The following is a 15,359-nucleotide window of genomic DNA, read 5'->3' as shown; positions in this document are numbered from 1 at the left end:
TAAACCACATCCTGTTTTTCTTCCCTCCAAGGGAAATGTGGTAATGTAGACATTTGAACTTGGAAGCCCACATGCAATCTGCATTCTTTTCTAAATCAAATTGATTTGGAAACTACTTGAACTTTGTGTTAATGTTCACATTGTGCCAATTTACCTAGCAAACGACCTCCCTGACCCAAAATGTTGGCTTCTTTCTACTAGGTAATTTCTTGAATTTTCATACTGATTTACACAGTATACCAAACAAGCTACCTGCTTAAAGACAGGGATAAGAGATTAAACAAATAATTTTATGCAGTTATTTAATAAACCACAGACATTTTCTCTTTAAAGGAAACTCCAGATTTGGAAGTTGTTTTGACTCATAGTTAATGGTTCTAAGGGATTAAAGGACTAAAAATCAGAGTAACAGACACTTCTCAAAAGAAGACATTTATGCAACCAACAGACACATGAAAAAATGCTCATCATCACTGGCCATCAGAGAAATGCAAATCGAAACCACAATGAGATACCATCTCACACCAATTAGAATGGCAATCATTAAAAAGTCAGGAAACAACAGGTACTGGAGAGGATGTGGAGAAATAGGAATGTTTTTACACTGTTGGTGGGATTGTAAACTAGTTCAACCATTGTGGAAGACAGTGTGGTGATTCCTCAAGGATCTAGAACTAGAAATACCATTTGACCCAGCCATCCCATTACTGGGCATATACCCAAAGGATTATAAATCATGCTGCCATAAAGACACATGCACACATATGTTTATTGCAGCACTATTCACAATCACAAAGACTTAGAACCAACCCAAATGTCCACTGATGATAGACTGGATTAAGAAAATGTGGCACATATATACCATGGAATATTATGCAGCCATAAAAGAGGATGAGTTCATGTCCTTTGTAGGGACAAGGATGACGCTGGAAACCATCATTCTCAGCAAAGTATCACAAGGACAAAAAACCAAACACCACATGTTCTCACTCATAGTTGGGAATTGAACAATGAGAACACTTGGACACAGGAAGGGGAACATCACACACCGGAGCTTGTCATGGGGTGGGAGATGGGGGAGGGATAGCATTAGGAGATATACCTAACGTAAATGATGAGTTAATGGGTGCAGCACATCAACATGGCACATGTATACATATGTAACAAACCTGCACGTTGTGCACATGTACCCTAGAACTTAAAGTGTAATAAAAAAAAATCAGAGTATTCAAAGAATCAAAAAGTTTCCACAAACTTAAACATCCAAACTGTGCAGTAGATTTTTTCCTTTTCCAGGGAGCCCTGCTGCCTTAATTAAGGCAATACAAAGATGGCGTGTAGATTGTATCTCATATGATAATGTTGAATGGTGTGACTTCCTGAAAGATAATGCAGAGACCCTTCCCTGTTCCTCAGGAAAGTGTATTGAAATTGATTTGCGATGCTCACCATCATTCAGCAAAAATATACCTTTCTCAATGCTGTGTACCTGACCTTTCAAGATATGAGGTTCTGAAGTTAGCCAGAGAGCAAACGCAAACAAATGGTGCAGTGTCCATCAAATATTCTGTTATCATGATGTTTACAAAGGCTCTTCAGTCAAGTTTTGATTCTCTACATAAGAGAGAGGAGATATTTTAAATCCTAGTGATGTAAGATGTTCAAATCCTTAGAGACTCCAGGTAACCTCTGCTCTAGGGACTTCATATGCCTTTGCTTTCACTTCCTGGCCTTGGATTATTTTATGTGATTCCTCCTAGGTTGAGGTGGAGAAAGGCCAAAAAAGTTTTACTAGATCCTTAACTTCATTCACAACTCTGGTTAGAATATTTTGATAAGAAGGAGGAGGAAAACCTGGGCTTCAGCTTAGCATCTGGGTCACTAGCAGATCGTTGTTACTGTGGACTAAAGAGATTTGAAAACTAGGAGGGTTAGCACAAGTTACTGAAATGTGAAAAGAGTGATTACTATGTGTCAGCTCTGTTTGGTTTGCTCCAAGAGAAATTGCATTTTTAAAGCTCTCCTGTGAAAAATGTGAGGCTTTCTGAATGCACAACTTCTTACAATTCTGCACTAAGGTAGGTTCCTGCAAAGGGAGTGAGGTCGTGTTTATCTAGCAGTGCTAGGAAGGCTTCATTTAGCCATGGCTGCTTTAAATATATACATAGATATTTAAAGTTATCATCAAGGGGAAGTTTTCTTCCTTTTCCTCACCCCAGAGTAATGTGTTTGCTCTAAATGGCTGTCCTAAGCTGCACATTGAATTTTTTGTTGTTGTTAAGTCATCTCCTGTAATTTCTATATGATGTTTGGAAATAAGGTTGTTTTAACCCAACTTACTTCCCTGGGTGGGGAAGAATAATAACATACCCACTTTTGTAAGCAAATTTATTTGAGGATCAGTGGGGGTGGTGAGTGAGAGACAACCTCTAAGCCCACAAGTAGTCAATTCCTTGGGGACTGCCTCCAAAGCCTTCAGTTAGCTCAACCTTTTCCTAAAGAGACACCAGTTCAGAAATAGTTAAAATAGGAAAGGATTTTTTCCCACTACATATAGGCTTTGGTATGCATAACACATTTTGTCTTCCTTCTGGCCATAACAATATTTCTTATAAGTATGCTAAGTTTCATAGTAAGAGCAGGTCAGAGTATCATGCAATTGTTAATTTAAAGCTTTATTAAAATATATGCATCCCCCACAGCCACACTCTACAGGAGTTAAGTGGGTAGAGAAAAATTGATCTCTCTTACAGCCCAAATCAGAGAATGAAATGAGAAATCAACAATAAATATTTTAACCATTCAAGTTCTTCATATCATCATAAAAAGATCAATTTGAAGATTGCAGACACATCCCAAAGCTGTTCTCATCCAATCAGGAAAATATAGTTATTACTTATCTTTCCTTCTTTTAAGTAAATGTGCTTGAAGAAGAGAAAGACCTGGACCTAGGGAGTGCAGGAAGGCACGGGAAAGAGAAGGGAGACTCAGAGAGAAGGAAAGACACAAACTCAGAGAAAAACATGCCTTTTACTTAAAAGCCCTATCAGTTGTTTTGCCTTGATTTAGTTAGAAACTCAAAAAGGTAGAAACAGGAAGCAGCACAATAGGCCCAATTTTTAACAGAAACACATGGGGCAGGAGTGTATGATAGCAAGCTTCTAAGTTTCTCATGGTCTGATTATTTTTATGGAAGTGGTATTGAAGCATAATGAATGTCAGAGAATTGTATAAATCCTACATGCACACACCCATGTAGTCTGCACCCAGATCAAGGAACAGAATGTTATCTGTCCCCCAGGAGACCCATCCTGCCCCCGTACCAATCACTTCTCCCCAACCCCTGGTCACCATTATCCTGATTTCTCAGACCATAGATTAATTTTTCCTATTTTTGAACTTTATGTAAATGAAATCATAGTGTGATGTCTCGGTGACTGGCCTCTTCACTCACTAATTTGTGAGTTAAATTTTTTATGTAACAGTAGTTGATTTTCAGTATGTGTAGAATTCCATTGACTATCACACAATATTTCACCCATTCTACTGCTCATTGGCATTTTGCTTGTTTCCAGTATAGGGCTATTATAATCTGTGTTGCCATGATTAATCTTGTATGTACCTCGTTAGTGAATATTTACCTACATATTTTATCTTCATTTATTTTAAGAACAGCAGTCTCCCATAATACTAAGAAATTGAAATTTAATTTGTCTTACGAAACTACATACATGTAAAAAGTACAGTACAATTTCAAAGGAATTGACTAGCTCTGCTAAGAGAGACACCAAAAAGAAGATGGAAGTCCCACAAAACCTGTCTTGTGAAGTTTGTATCAAAATGGAGTTAACTTTTAAAATGTTACAATTTGTTTAGTGATTCATTTCATTGACTAATTGCTTTGATCTTTAAAGTAATGAAAACAGTTGAAAGAGGAAAAGAGTGGGTACTCCCTGTGCTTAGCAATTAAGTTTCATGGAGATAATTCCTAAGGATGACAGAGGATAAAGTATACCCCAGCTTCATTTGAAACATGGTCTTGCAGCAACAAATTTGTGTTGTATTTTCAGAATATCGCTTGACAGTTTTGAAGGAATTGTAAGTTTGAGAACCACCATAATCCAGGTTCTCTCATAGTGTAACTTCTTCCCAGGATTGAATTAGACGTGTGGAAAGTTATAAGCCCATACCAAGATGAACCATACATGTGAAACACACAGATTTAGAAGAAATTATATATTAAAAAAGTAAATTATCACCTGAATAGGTAAAAGAAATTTTTATATGAACTGCTTCACGAATTTATGTCATCCTTGCCTAGGGGCTATGTTAATCTTCTTTGTAATCATTCCAATTTTAGTATACGTGCTGCCCAAGTGAGCGAGCGTTTGTACTGATTATGTTTTTAAATGATAATATTGTGAATATATTAAGTTAAACATATTATGAAAAGTTCATCTATTTCTTTTTACTTTATTAAGGGAGCTATAAAAATTTAAAGTTACATATGTGACTTTTGTTACATTTTTACTGTGTTTTTAGATCTTCACATCACCTTTCAAAGACTGGTGGTTTGGCCCAGAAAGCAATGAGTTTGACAGGATTGGGGAAATGAATTTCTCAGGTGATATATTACAAGTGCTTACTTTTGGCATCTACCAGTGGATTTCAGGGCCTATATAGATTTAGTGCAGTTGCAACTATCTTTTACCTTGTTATTTCAAAGCTTCAATAGTAAGATTAATATAAATTTAGTAAGTGCTAACTGTGTGCAGAGATAAGAGAGATATATGGCCACTGTTTCTCATTGAAAAGTTCCACACATTTCATTCATTCATTCATTTGTTCATTCAATAAAAATTTATTGAGCTTCTACTCTGTGTTGGCAACAAGGCAAAGCATATGAGATTTGGTAGTAAACAAAGCACAGCCTCTACTGTTTGTTGGCCACTTGTGTGTTTTCTTTTGAGAAGTGTCTGTTCATGTCCTTTGCCCACTTTTCAATGGGGTTATTTGTTTTTTGCTTGTTCAATTGCTTAAGTTCCTTGTAGATTCTGGATATTAGACCTTTGTCAAATACGTAGTTCACAAATACCTTATCTTATTCTGTAGGTTGTTTGTTGATAGTTTCCTTCACTGTGCAGAAGCTCTTTAGTTTAATTAGGTCCCATTGCCAATTTTTTTTTCTTGTAGCAAGTGCTTTTGAGGACTTAATCATAAATTATTTCCCAAGGCTGATGTTAAGAATGGTATTTCCTAGGTTTTCTCCTATGATTTTAATAATTTTAGGACTTATAGTCAAGTCTTTAATACATCTCGAGTTTATTTTTATATATGGTTAAATGTAGGGGTCTAGTTTTGTTCTTCTGCATATGGTTAGCCAGCTATCCCAGCACCATTTATTGAATAAGGAGTCCTTTCCCCATTGCTTATTTTTGTCAACTTTGTTGAAGATCAGATGCTTGTAGGTGTGTGGCTTTATTTCTGGGTCCTCTATTCTGTTCTACTGGCTTATGTGCCTGTTTTTGTACCAGTACCATGCTGTTTAGGTTACTGTGGCCTTGTAGTATAGTTTGAGGTCGGGTAATGTGATTCATCCAACTTTATTCTTTTTTCTTAGTATTGCTTTGGCTATTTGGGCTCTTTTTTTGGTTCCAAATAGGTTTTAGAATAGTTTTTTAATTCTGTAAAAAATGACATTGGTAATTTGATAGAAATAGCATTGAGTCTGTAGATTGGTATAGGCAATATGACCATTTTAATGATATTAATTCTTCTAATCCATGAGTATGGAATATTTTTCCATTTGTTTGTGTTTAAATGTTTTTGTCCTGTGCCCTTCTAATCCTGTGCTTTCTCCATCAACCGCCATCCACAGCCTCAGAAAGCAGCTCATTTAATTTCTACCAGAAAGTCAGAGATTCAGGAGGGTCACTAACTAAAAGGGTCTTACACATACATACATAAATCATTTGCCTGGAGAGCCATGCCCTCGGTCTGATGCTTTCAAATGCTCTCTCATATGGAGAGATGCATAATCCACTCACTTATAATTCAGAAAGGGGTCCAACGTCAATTTCCTAAAAGAGCTTTCTTTTAGAAGATAGAGAGGATGCATTTTGAACCATTTAATTGCTCCTATGAGTGACTTGCATAATGCCTATATAACCATCTAGACAGCACATGTTGCCTGAAACAGCACATGCCAGTTATTTTCTTTGCTGCCTTTAAAATGAAATTGCATGTGCATCTGAAGCTGAATGGCTCCTGATGTGTGATTATACCTTTACCCCGATTCTAAATAGAAAAGATGGCTTTTTTAATTAACTCATTTTCTAGCAGGAAGGGATCATTTCTAAGGAGTGACAGTTTCTGTGTTCAGATTTCAGCTCTAGTCCTCACTCACTGATGAAACTTGGACGTATTAGCCAGACAGCTTGAGCAGCATCACCTCACTTGAAGGCCACCTTATGTATTAAGGCAAAAGGACTTTTTAAAAAGTGGCATTTACTTGATTATATAGTAAAATAATGCACATTGTATACAATGTACGCATGCAGGAAAGTATACAAAAGTAACTTAACAATCACCTGTCTTTCCACCACCAAAAATAAATATCATGTGTTAACTTTTCTGTGTACCTCCTTCCAGTTGTTTTTGAATATTTTTTAACAGTGGAAGCCAAACTATATCTATATAATTATGTATTTTGCCTCTTTTACTTGGCGTTACTGTGTAAATACTTTGCCTCATAATGAAAATCTTTTTAATGTAATTTGCTTTTATATATACCATTAGATAAGATAAACATATTATTTAGTCTTAGGAGGAAATATAAGTTGGTAAAAGACATTTAAGCCATTAAAAAACACTGAGGTAGATAAAAGCTGTCTTAAAATATTAAAGACAAATAAATACTAGTATCTGTAAAGTTTCATACTCTCACATAATGTCCTTTCTTTTGTTTTAAGTTTATAAATTAATTTGCTTAAATTATGAAATTTAGAGACAACGGATGTCCTCATTTTGGGGAGAAAGATGCTTTCTAACAAAAATCAGCCGATGAGGATTTAATAAGCACCAGCCCTTGCCCCGTATGAAAGAATTGTGAATTACCAGTTACAGCATCGATGCCATTGTTCAGCTGCCTGAGCAAAACATGAGGTGGCACACCTGTCAGAGAAGGAAGAGAAGTGACTGCTGGAGAAGGTCTTAGGAAGCCTTAAACTGGGCTTTGAAGGATGGGGTAGGATTGAAATAAGACTTTATAATGCAAGGCTTTTAGCAGTCATATGCCATATTCCTTAATCTACAAATGGTGGGCTTGCAATTATTTCTAAACAACAAATATAAATCCATAGTGCCAAATGCATGCATTTTCTTGAGGCTTCCAGTGTGGATGGTGTGTACTTCTGAGAGATGGAAATGACAAGCAGATAACTCTAGAGGTGATTATGCAATGAGCAGTTCTGGAGGAGTGCAGGAGAATGTTGGCTTACAGATTTTTTTTTTTTTTTTTTTTTTTTTAAATAAGATTGGCTGGTAGGATGAGTGGGTAGAATATGTGGAAAAAAGAGGAAAGAGCAATTAGGTAAAAATGTTAGGCTACTCTCTTAGTTAAATATTAACAATATTGTGGAGCATTTGACTTGATTTATTCAAATGTGCTTTCCCTCCAACTCCTTTTGCAATTTACATCACTGACTCAGCTTTTGTTGGGGCATCAACCTCTAAGAAAGCTTGATGAAAGCTAAGAACCACGGGTCCCAGTTTAAGAAGGGCTGGTTTATAAACAGAATCTGGTTATATAAACTACTATTCCTCTATTCTGGGTTTGTTTCCCCACCACCAGTACCAGTTCCTTTGGATTTTGTACCAGGTTCCTTTGAATTGGAAGGGGAGAAGAAAGCTCAGCTTAACTGGCAGCCTCCTTTGTGCTTTGTGAGCAGCTCTGTGCTAGGCACCAAACACACATAAGAGCCCTGCGTCCTCACAATCACCATCACAATCACAAATGGGCAGCATTTCTACTTGTGGACCGGGAGTGGAAAACCCAGGAAATGACAGTGGGATATTCAGCAAAGGAGGCTTACAGGGAACAAAGACCCTCAAGAGTGAAGCTATGGTTTTAGGATACAGCTATTCAGTTTTCTATGACTTAGCATGCAAAGACATGGATTAATTCTGCTACAGAACTGTATTTTAGCTGGATAATGGAAGTCATTTTGTTCTCTCCATGATTATCAGAAATTCATACTCTGGGAAAGAACAGACAACAGACCGTTTGTAAAAACCAATCCAAGTAATAAAAAAGTTAATAAGATACTTTCATGAGAATTTCCCCCAATGATTTTAATATTTAGTTGGCATGTACTTGAAAAGCTGCTTCTTAGAAATTGATACTCATTAATGATGATGATATTAATAATAATAATATCATATGACCACTACTACTAATATGCTTTGAGTGCTCATTATAAACTGGTAGTTATATTGGGTGCTTGTGTGAATAAAATTGCTCAATTATTTGGCCATAGATAACATCATCGTCCTTACCTTTTAGAGGAAAAACTGAGGCCCATGTTCCCTTACATGGAAAATGGTTTTTAGTTCAGGTCCATCTGATACCAAAACCATGCTTTTGACTGCTACTCTCCATTGCTTGTTTAGAGCTGAAAGGGATCTCAGGGAAGGTCATTTCCCATATTAGGGGCCCCAAATGGTAGTGGCTTGACCAGCATCACACAGGTCCTTAGCAGCAGAGTTAGAATTGCATCCTGGTCTGTGGCTGTAAGTAGATTCAAAAAATATGCAGGCCAATGTGGACCACTCGAAAATAATCCTGGTATTCAAAGATTATTTGTGAGTGATATGGCTATATTGTGGCAATTGCAGCAAAATTAAAAAGCAATGTTTTATGTTAAGATGTAATTGTATGTGTTCAGAATGGTGGGGGTGAGAGTCTATCAAAGAAACATCCATCAGTTTTATATTCTGATGTGTATGGTATTACCATACACGTATTTGTTTCACGGATATTATGCATCATCTACGATATGACAGGCACTGTGCCAGAGGATGGAAATACAGCAATAGGCAAGACAAACCTCATCCCTCCTGTTGTGGACCTGACATTCTAGTGGAATAAGACAGAAGACTGTTCAAGTAATTAAAAATACCGGATAGTGATAAGTGCTTTGTATAATGTTAAAGCTGGGTGGTGCAATAGAGACCTCTTGGGAGCTACTTTAGATTGGGCAGTCTGGGGAGATGACAATTAGGCTGAAACCTGAACAACAAAAGGAAACAGTCACATGAGATAAGAGGAATGAGTGTTCCCGGCAAATGTAACCATGATTGCTGTGGAAAAGCTCTGAAATAGGACAAACCCTGAGATTGGCTTGCTTGAGAAAAAGAAGGCCTGTGGCACTGGCATCCAGTAAAAGAGGGCAAAGGTAATAACATCACAGAGGTGCCCAGGGGTTTGCTCTTGTGGATATTTCTGAGCCAGAGGAAACAGTTTGAACGTTATTCTAAGTGCAATGAGAAGCCATTGGATGTTTCAGGCAGGAGGAGAGACATGATTCAACATATTTTTTTAAAAGATCGCTAACATCTGGGAAGTATGAAAAGCAACAGTAGGAGCTGGGATTTCAATGAGGAAACATGACAATTGATCAGCAAAGGACTGTGGCAAGGACTCAAGTGGCAGCAATGCAGATGTACAGAGGTAGTAGGATCTGAGCTATATTTGGCAATAGACCCAACAGAACTTGACGATGGATTAAGTGAAGGAAAAAGAAAGAAAAAGCTAAATCAAGAATAGTGTCTACATTTTTTGTTTGTGCAGTTGAGTACATGGTGGTATTGTTTACTGAGCTGCAGGAGGAAGAGGTTTAGGATGGAAAAGTCCAGAATTTTGTTTGGGCTGTGTTAGGTTTGAGATGCATATTGTACTCCACCATGCAGGTGGAGGCACCCATTAAGCATTGGATCTAAGAGTCTAGTGCTTAGTGGAAGGTCAAGGCTAGAGATACAGTTTTGAGTGTCATTTGCATAAGAGGTGGCACTTAAGGCCCCCTATTGGATGATAATATCTAAAGAGAAAGGACACTGAGGAAAGGATACCCAGGACAAGGCCCTGGCGCTCCCCAACGTTTGACGTCAAACAAAGGAGGCGGAATAAATCATGGATGCTGGGAAGGAAGGTCGGGGAGACTGAAGGAAAACCATGAGAATGGTACCCTGGAACCTAAGAGAAGTTATACAAATAAGACATAGCTGGATGCCACTAAGGAAAATAAAGAATGATGATGACAAATAGCAATCAACCTGGGCCTGAAGCGGGACTTTTTGACCCTACCCTTTGACCCTGAAGACTTTTAAGAATAGGTAACCAGACCACCAGGAGAGCTTCAGCCTGTCTCTCTTTCTCCACTTTTACTTTTTCTCTCTCATTCTCTGCCTCTTGACCTCTCTAAGTCTCATTTTCCTGGAGAGTCAGACTCAAAATCTTGTACCCCCGTTTTCTCATAAGGCTAGCAATTTTTTATCTCATTTATTATTTTTATTCCATTTAGATATATTCAGCATTTTATTCCATTTAGAAATGTTCAACATGTAGAAATTCCAAGTTGGGGGAGGGCACAGTGGCTCATACCTGTAATCCCAGCACTTTGGGAGGCTGAGGCGGGCAGATCATGAGGTCAGGAGTTTGAGATCAGTCTGGCCAACATAGTGAAACCCCAACTGTACTAAAAATACAAAAAATTAGCTGAATTTGGTGATGTGTGCCCGTAGTCCCAGCTACTCGGGAGGCTGAGGCAGGAGAATCACATGAACCCAGCAGGTGGAGGTTGCAATGAGCCGAAATCGCGCCATTTCATTCCAGCCTGCGCAACAGTGCAAGACTCTGTCTCAAAAAGAAAAAAAAAAGGAAAAAAGAAATATCAAGTTGGTAGTACCTAAAAATTGATGGGAAATAGCACCCTCTTGACAAAATCTAGATGTATAACGGTTGACCCAGAAAAATGAACTTCAGTAGAAATAATGGCCAATGAAAAAATCACTGTGGCAATATATATTTGAAATCTTTGTGAATAAAAACTGGTAGATGAAGTAAATATGTATTAAAGATTTTCAGGCCGGGTGCAGTGGCTCACGCCTGTAATCCCAGCACTTTGGGAGGCCGAGGTGGGCGGATCACAAGGTCGGGAGATCGAGACCACGGTGAAACCCCGTCTCTACTAAAAATACAAAAAAAAATTAGCCAGGCGTGGTGGCGGGCGCCTGTAGTCCCAGCTACTCAGGAGGCTGAGGCAGGAGAATGGCGTGAACTCGGGAGGCGGAGCTTGCAGTGAGCCAAGATCAGGCCACTGCACTCCAGCCTGGGGGACAGAGCGAGACTCTGTCTCAAAAAAAAAAAAAAAAAAAAGATTTTCAAAAGAAATAAGCTCAGCCCTATGAAAATAATTGATAAAAATAAAGATTGAGAAATTGGAAATGAAACTTGCTTAAAGAATAATGACCAGGCTCGGTGGTTCACATCTGTAATCCCAGCACTTTGGGAGACCGAGGTAGGTGGATTACTTGAACTCCTGAGTTTGAGACCAGCTTGGCCAACGTGGTGAAACCTCATCTCTACTAAAAATACAAAAATTAACTGGGTGTAATTGTGGGCACCTGTAATCCCAGCTACTTGGGAAGCTGAGGCAGGAGAATCACTTGTACCCAGGAGGCGGAGGTTGCAGTGAGCTGAGATAGTGCCACTGCTCTCCAGCTTGGGAGACAGAAAAAAAGGAAATTTGATTAAATAATTAAATTGGCTTACTGATATGTGTCCAAGAAACAACTGCCTTGATGAAGATTCTCCGGTGTTGATTTAAGTCTGATTAATGTTTGTAATCAAGACATTTAGACATTAGTAGCATTGAAATGGCAGGGTCAAATGCTTGGGTCAAAATGTCTTATTCCCTGATAGACCCATTTTGTGCAATAATATATGAGGAACACAAACTATCTTTAAAATATGGGAATTAAAGACTCGTTGAAGTCATCTTTAATTTCAAAGCCCTTGATTTGAAAAAGTGATCCCTTTTGGACTGTAGCCTTCACTGTCCCGAGACTATAAATATTAGAGAGGAAATAATTATTCCAGAATCTTATTCAGGAAGAGTTCCTGATTCCTTGCCTGAGCAAGGACAATTTCTAAATTAGTGTCATTTGAATTAGTGCCTTTTCAACTGCAAACAGTTCTCTCAAAAATGCTTGCTTGTTTCCTTTTTTAAAAAAATCACATTGGGTTGCAATTGAGGTTAATATTAGTTAAATTCTGCTTTGATCATTAAATTCAGTAACATACTCTGCCAGTTACTAGCTGTATGTCCTTAAATACGTTACCCAATTTCTCTAATCCTTTTTCCTCAACCATAAAGGGGACCAGTAACACACACCCCACAGGGTTATTGTCACGACTAAGTGAGAGGAAGACTTTAATGCCCTGTTTCTTTTTATTTATTTGGAGATAGGATTTTGCTCTGTTGTCCAGACTGGAGTGCAGTGGAAATCACAGCTCTCTGCAGCCTTGATCTCCCATACTCAAGCAATCTTCCTGCCTCAGCCTTCTGAGTAACTAGGATTACAGTTGCGTGCCACAACACCTGGCTCATTTTTTTCGTTTTCTTTTTTTTAACTGAAGACGAGGTCTTGCTATGTTGCCCAGGCTGAATGCCCTGGTTTAAAGTAGATGCTCAATGAAAGTCTTTACTATTGCTACTATTGTTAGTATGCTGTACATTTTCTATGTACAGAATGTAATTACTTTAGCTATTTGGTCTGAACAATTTGTCTCCCAAATAGTTTGCAAATTTTCCCAGGCAAGGGTTAGGCTCTTGTGCTTTATTAGTGTCTTTCATTCCTCTGTATCAGTCATAGCAGAACACAGCTGGCAGAACACAGCTGCCTCATCCAGACTGGGTAATTGAGGGGTACATAATGAAGGGATTATTTAGAAAAGGTTGGACAGAGCAAGGAAAAGCTATAAGGGATGGAGAAACACCCTGGGGCTAGCAACAGCAGGGAGCCCATAGCTTGTAGAGGCGGGGAGGAGGTTACCAGTGAGAGCTTGGAACACAAAAGACAGGCCACTCAACAAGAGCTGTGGTTTTAGACAGAGAAGTGCCAAAGTCTATCTGGCAGGAAGGAGTCAGTAGATTAAATACTTCAACCTCTCTCTCTTCCCACCCTGATCTCCTGCTGGTGCCTCTCATTAGCTGAGCTCAACAGAAAAGCATCAGGCAAGAAAGCTGGTTACAGCAGTCTATAGAAATCAGCATCCCTGAGCAGAGCAGAGGGGAAAAGGGAAGAGAATGGATCTAGGGAAGTAAAATGAGCGTAGGCAGCAGAGCCTCTTCAGCCTTCAGTTAGTACAGCTGCTTTACGTATAGTTAGTGCTGATACGTTTGTGGAAGGAAGGGAAAGGAAAACTGATTGAAGGCAGTTCATAAACTATAGATGATTCATCTTTAAATGAAGATTGAGAAAAACACTACGTAATAGCATAGTAGTTTAGAGGTAAGATTTGAAAGCAGACCAACCCCAGTGTGAAATCAGACCAACCCCTTAGTGCTTCCTAATGGAGTGATCAAAGGCAGTTACTAAATGACTTAGCCTCACTTTCTTCCTCAGACAAAGGGAGATAAGGTTAATACCTACTTCACAGGTTGCCTTTGAGGAGCAACTGAGAGGATGGATACAGTACACTGGGCACAGAAAGCAGTGCTTCAGAAATGTTAGCAAATGAATTCTCAATAACAGTGAGCGGTTCTCGACTGGGGGAATTTTGACCCCTAACCCCATTCTAGGGAACATTCTGCAGTGTCAGGAGGTATTCTGGGTTGTAACAGCTGGGGAGTGCTGCAGGCATGTAGTGGTTACAAGCCATGAATCCTACTTCAATATCTCACCATGCCTAGGACTGCCACCCACAGCAAAGAATTATGTGGCCCAAAATGTCAATAGCTCTGAGGTGAGAAATCCTTCCCTGTACTGATTTCATCTCTGTATTTCCATCCTTGGGCCTCTATATTTCTTGATACTGGTTCTTAAAATTCATGATTATTTATACTTTATTCACTCTCAGTCAGTTTGAGATTTTTGTTCTCCTCTTCCCATTGAAAGGTCAGGACATACTGTGTATATGGCATTTCAACACTATGTGATTTTGTCTTTTCACAATTTCAAGTAAATGAACAAATATATAAATAAATGTAAAATATAAATCACTGTGATATGTTGTAATCGGAACTACAGCCACCCACTATTAAAGCACTTATGTCAAATACATGTTATAGATTTGCAAGGCAACAACAATACACAATACAGAGCGATTTCTAGGGGTGTTTCAAATCACCAGGGAGCAACATATTGAAACATGTTGTTACTGCAGCTTTAATCTCTGATGAGCCTCTTCCCAAAATAAAAAAAGCCAAAAATAAACTCATAAAGCTAGTGAGTCTAAACTAGGTCGGTGGAATTAAACATTAATATAAATAAGGGCTGTCCTTCAACATAATGTGAATGTATTTCTTCTCTCTCAGTCGCTCACCCCTATCACCCAACTCAGCCCTATTCTACCCAGAATTGCCCCTGGAAACAGTGGCCTTTCCTCTTCAGAACGCTATTAAAACAGAATACCCTTGGCCTCAAGATGGCTCTGAGTCTTCACTATGTGTTTCATCTCCTCCAACCTCAAAGGCGGAGTTGTTTTCCCAGCTCCCCAGTTTATTCATTTATCTGTCCATTCATTCATCCATCAAGTATTTATTGTGGTCCTTGACTTAAGCAGTACAGACATAATGGTCCCTGTCCACATGTAGGGGGATGGAGACCTTCATCAAGTAAGCAAACAAATTAAGATGTCCTGATTGTGACCGGGGCTGTTCAAGGAGCAGGGAGGCACCAGAGAAAATACAATCAGAGTCCTACTGAGGCAAAAATACTCAGGAAAAGTCTTTTTGAGGTAATGACATTTCCAGTGACATTAGAAGACCTTCCAAAAGAAAGGTGGGAAAAGGGAACCTAGGGAGAAGGAGCAGCCTGGGCAAAGGCCCCAAGGCAGGGAAAAGTTGGATCTGTTCAGGGATTAGAAATTGGCAAATGAGGCTTCACTGGTGAGAGGATGTAGGACAAGATCAGCAGGAGAAGAACTTGAAGTTATCCTGAAAGTTATCCTCTCGTGTCCTGGGAAAATGAGAGGATTTTTAAGCTACACGGCGACTTACTGTCTGTTAACATTTAGAGTGCTTCTTCTATGAGCCAAAAACACTTTACAGATGGCAATGCTAACACTCACATTCACC

At 38.8% G+C, this 15,359-nt stretch overlaps 1 protein-coding gene and 1 pseudogene across 13 annotated transcripts in view; one reads left to right on the top strand and one right to left on the bottom strand.

The window, feature by feature from the left end:
* CADPS (calcium dependent secretion activator) overlaps positions 1-15,359 on the top strand; it is a 483,498-nt gene that overhangs the window by 53,454 nt on the left and 414,685 nt on the right. The gene's annotated exons all lie outside the window — the stretch shown is intronic.
* On the bottom strand, positions 4,272-4,384 carry LOC114676543 (U6 spliceosomal RNA; annotated as a pseudogene).

This window comes from Macaca mulatta, chromosome 2, assembly GCF_049350105.2.
Source record: "Macaca mulatta isolate MMU2019108-1 chromosome 2, T2T-MMU8v2.0, whole genome shotgun sequence".
NCBI lineage: Eukaryota > Metazoa > Chordata > Mammalia > Primates > Cercopithecidae > Macaca > Macaca mulatta.
The sequence above is the reverse complement of the archived record's forward strand: the minus strand, read 5'-3'. Positions and strand labels throughout refer to the sequence as shown.